The 4,963-nt window shown below is 38.5% G+C and overlaps 1 pseudogene; it reads right to left on the minus strand.

The window, feature by feature from the left end:
* Positions 1 to 3,783: 3,783 nt before the first annotated feature.
* LOC144309983 (18S ribosomal RNA) lies at positions 3,784 to 4,738 on the minus strand (annotated as a pseudogene).
* Between the last annotated feature and the right edge of the window lie 225 nt (positions 4,739 to 4,963).

Here is a 4,963-nt window from a genome sequence, read left to right on the forward strand (position 1 = left end):
TGTGAGTCGCAGGTAGAAATATAAGTTAAGTAGAGCGGTGATGGCTATTAGTGTTGGAATAATAATTATGTTATTTTTTGTTAATTCTTGAATAATTATTCATTTAGGGATGAAGCCAGATAATGGGGGTAGTCCTCCTAGGGATAATATTAAGATTAAGATTATGGAGGTGATTAGGGGAAATTTATTTCATATGTGGGATAAGGATAAGGTTGTGGTGGATGAGTTTAATATGAATAGTATGAAGGTAGATAGTGTTATTAGAATATATAAAGTTAAGTTTAGGATTATTATTGTAGGGTTGTAAATAATGATAGCGGCTATTCAGCCTATGTGGGCAATGGAGGAGTATGCTATGATTTTTCGTAGTTGAGTTTGATTTAGTCCGCCTCAGCCTCCTACTAGAACGGATGCGAGGGCTATTAGTATAAGAAGGTTGGTGTTAATTGATGGGGAGATTTGATATAGGATGGATATAGGTGCGATTTTTTGTCATGTTAGTAGGATTATTCCTGATATAAGTGTTACTCCTTGTGCTACTTCGGGAACTCAGAAGTGGAATGGAGATAGGCCTAGTTTTATTGTTAGGGCGGTGGTTATTATGATGGATGCGATGGGGTTTGAGATTTTTGAGATTACTCATTGGCCGGAGTAAAGAAGGTTAATGGTGACTCCTATTATTAGTAATATTGAGGCAGTAGCTTGTGTAAGAAAATATTTTGTAGAGGCTTCTATGGCTCGTGGATTATACTTTTTTATGAGGATAGGGATGATGGCTAGCATGTTTATTTCGAATCCAATTCAGATCAGTAATCAGTGCGAGCTTAGTATGACGATTATGGTCCCTGCCATGATAGTTGCTATAATAATAGTGAGAATAGGGGGTTTTATTAGTACGGGAAGGGTATAAACCAACATTTTCGGGGTATGGGCCCGATAGCTTAATTTAGCTGACCTTACTGTAGAATATAGTGTAAGTTTGGTAGCACGAAGATCTTTGAATTCTTAAGATTAGGTTCGAAGCCTATTATTCTAGAAATAAGAGGATTTAAACCTCTATTATTTACTCTATCAAAGTAACTCTTTTATCAGACATATTTCTTATGTTTGGGGTGGGATACTCGCGGTAATAATGGGTAAGGCAACATGTCATATGCATAGGGCTAAAGTTAGGGGTAGAAAATTTTTTCACAATAAGTGTATTAATTGATCATAGCGGAATCGAGGGTATGATGCTCGAATTCATAGGAAGCAGATAGTTAGTAAGAGGGTTTTTATAGTGAAGTTAATAGAGTAGAGTTCTGGTATAAATGGGTTGTGGAATGCACCGAAGAATAGAATTGTTGTGAGGATATTTATTATAATGATATTTGCGTACTCTGCTAGAAAGAATAGGGCAAAAGGACCCGCTGCATACTCTACGTTAAATCCAGAAACTAGTTCGGATTCTCCTTCAGTTAAGTCGAAGGGGGCTCGGTTAGTTTCTGCTAGAGTAGAAATGAATCATATCATGGCTAGGGGCCAGGCCGGAAAGATTAGTCATATATGTTCTTGGGTGATAATTAGTGTGGATAGTGTAAATGACCCGTTTATTAGGAGGACTGATAGGAGAATGATTGCTAGTGTTACTTCATATGAGATTGTTTGAGCTACTGCTCGGAGGGCTCCGATTAGAGCGTATTTGGAGTTTGAGGCTCATCCTGACCAAAGGATGGAGTATACGGCGAGACTTGATATTGCTAGTATGAATAGGACTCCTAAGTTTATATTAATGAGTGGGTAGGGCATTGGGAGAGGGATTCATATAGTTAGGGCTAGTGATAGAGCTAGAATGGGGGCTAGAATGAATATTGATATGGAGGATGTAAGTGGTCGTAGAGGTTCTTTTGTGAAGAGTTTTACTGCATCTGCGATTGGTTGAAGGAGGCCGTAGGGGCCTACGATATTAGGCCCTTTTCGAAGTTGTATGTAGCCTAAGACTTTTCGTTCAACGAGGGTGAGGAAGGCTACGGCAAGAAGGATTGGGATGATAAGAGAGATAATGTTGATAAAGAACATTTTGTTAGGGAGAGGAATTGAACCTCTGATAATAAAGGTTTAAGTTTTACGCAGTTACCGGGCTCTGCCACCCTAACAAAGCCCCTTTTCTCGGGCTTATGAGGAGATAAACTGGTTAGATTGAGTTGACTTCATCTATTAGTTTTAAGGCGCCTTTGTGAGGTAGGCCTTACATCCCTTGTCCTTTCGTACTGGGGGAGGTTATATAATAGATAGAAACCGACCTGGATTACTCCGGTCTGAACTCAGATCACGTAGGACTTTAATCGTTGAACAAACGAACCCTTAATAGCTGCTGCACCATTAGGATGTCCTGATCCAACATCGAGGTCGTAAACCCTATTGTCGATATGGACTCTTGAATAGGATTGCGCTGTTATCCCTAGGGTAACTTGTTCCGTTGATCAAAAATTATTGGATCAATAAGTGATGTTATATTTTGACTTGTGGGTCTAAATTTTAATCACTCGGGAGTTTTTTTATATTCCGAGGTCACCCCAACCTAAATTGCTAACCCACAATAATGGTGTAATGTTATGCCTTGTAGGTATTTAGTATCCATAAGTTTGGGTTAGTTAATTAAAGCTCCATAGGGTCTTCTCGTCTTATTGTGGCATTCCCGCCTCTTCACGGGAAGGTCAATTTCACTGATTGGGAATAAGAGACAGTTAAACCCTCGTGTGGCCATTCATACAAGTCCTTATTTAGAGAACAAATGATTATGCTACCTTTGCACGGTCAGGATACCGCGGCCGTTAAACAAGTGTCACTGGGCAGGCAGTGCCTCCAATACTAGAAATGCTGGAGGTGATGTTTTTGGTAAACAGGGCGGGGTTTGTGTTTGCCGAGTTCCTTTTACTCCTTTTAATCTTTCCTTAAATGCATGCCTGTGTTGGGTTAACAATAGGGTAGATAAGTATTTCATTTTTGGGTTGATATTATCAGATTGTTAACTATCAGTGGTCTATCCGTTTCTGATATAAGCTTATGCGGGGAGAAAATAGTTCTTGTTACTCATACTAGCATTGTTGCTTCTATATTTAAATAGAATGGCCCAGGAGGTATAATTAGGAGTTGATGTAATATGATTGGGATTAAGTTATATTGTTTGTTGAGCTGGAACGCTTTCTCAATTGGTGGCTGCTTTTAAGCCAACTATGGTGATGTTAGTATATACTCTCTAATAAAGGTTGTATCCTGATTCTAAGAAGCTGTACCTTCTTAGACTATATTTTAAATTTACATTAAAATTTTGTTTTTTTTTAGGTAAATTTAAAGTTGAACTAAAATTCTGTTTGTGGGCAACCAGCTATCACCAGGCTCGTTAGGCTTTTCACCTCTACCCACAAATCTTCTCACTATTTTGCTACATAGATGAGTTGATCCTTTTAGATTGTTTATGGGTAGCTCGTCTGGTTTCGGGGAGCTTAGCTTAAGTTCTCTTTGTTAAGTCGTTTCTGGCTAGTTCATTATGCAAAAGGTAAAAGGGGTAATCTTTGCTGTTTAATACTGTTAAGATGTCTTTCATCATTCCCTTACGGTACTATCTCTATCGCTCCAATTAAAATTTCTATCTCCTATACTTTTATTATTTAACTAAATGTTTTACTTTATATGTCTGTGATACTTAAGTTTGGGGTTAGTTGGGCTAGCTTTTGTTCAAAGTGGTCATAAGTAATGAAATCTTCTGGGTGTAGGCCAGACGCTTTAGTTAAGCTACACTTTGATTAATCCAAGCACACCTTCCGGTATGCTTACCTTGTTACGACTTGTCTCCTCTTGTGTCTTAGTTAAGTTAATATGGTTATGGTTGTGTCTTATTACTTGAGGAGGGTGACGGGCGGTGTGTGCGTGCTTCATGGCCCTATTCAATTAAGCTCTCTATTCTTAATTTACTACTAAATCCTCCTTCAGTTTTTAATTTCATAAAAACGTTCGTGGAATGTTCTTGGGTAGAAAATGTAGCCCATTTCTTCCCACCCCATAAGTTACACCTTGACCTAACTTTTTTATGTAAAATGATTGTGCTTACTATTCTACCTTTTGAGGGTTTGCTGAAGATGGCGGTATATAGACTGAATTAGCAAAGGGTGGTGAGGTTTATCGGGGTTTATCGATTATAGAACAGGCTCCTCTAGAGGGATATAAAGCACCGCCAAGTCCTTTGAGTTTTAAGCTATTGCTAGTAGTCCTCTGGCGAATTATTTTGTTGTAAAATTATCTATGTTTAGGGCTAAGCATAGTGGGGTATCTAATCCCAGTTTGGGTCTTAGCTATCGTGTAGTCAGATTATTATAAAGTCACTTTCGTGGTCTATTTTATGGTAACTGTAGCTTTTTACGGCTTAGTTAAGTTTTAACTTTAGTGCAAAGGTATCTTAAACACGCTTTACGCCGTGGGCCTATTAGTTTGGGTTAATCGTATGACCGCGGTGGCTGGCACGAAATTTACCAACCCTTTTTAGTATGGCTTAGTCAAACTTTCGTTTATGGCTTAATTTTTATCACTGCTGTATCCCGTGGGGGTGTGGCTTAGCAAGGTGTTATGAGCTACTTAAGAGTGTGCTTGATACCTGCTCCTTTAGATCACTGCTGATTTTAAGGGCATTCTCACTGGGGCGTGGAGACTTGCATGTGTAAGTCTACTAAGAACTAATAGGAAGGCTAGGACCAAACCTTTGTGTTTATGGAGTCGTGCGACTCATCTTGGCATTTTCAGTGCCTTGCTTTATTAATTAAGCTACATTAACTTATACTGAAATTGTAGTGTGTATAATAAATAAAATACATAGTAAATATGAGAGGAAAAAAAAAGGGGATGCTATCTATAGATAGACCACGAGATCGAATGCGTGTAAGACTGTTGTGTTAAGTTAACTAGAGTAGCAATACATTTGTATACAATT

This window comes from Canis aureus, unplaced genomic scaffold (genome assembly GCF_053574225.1).
Source record: "Canis aureus isolate CA01 unplaced genomic scaffold, VMU_Caureus_v.1.0 ptg000316l_RagTag, whole genome shotgun sequence".
NCBI classification, from domain to species: Eukaryota; Metazoa; Chordata; class Mammalia; order Carnivora; family Canidae; genus Canis; species Canis aureus.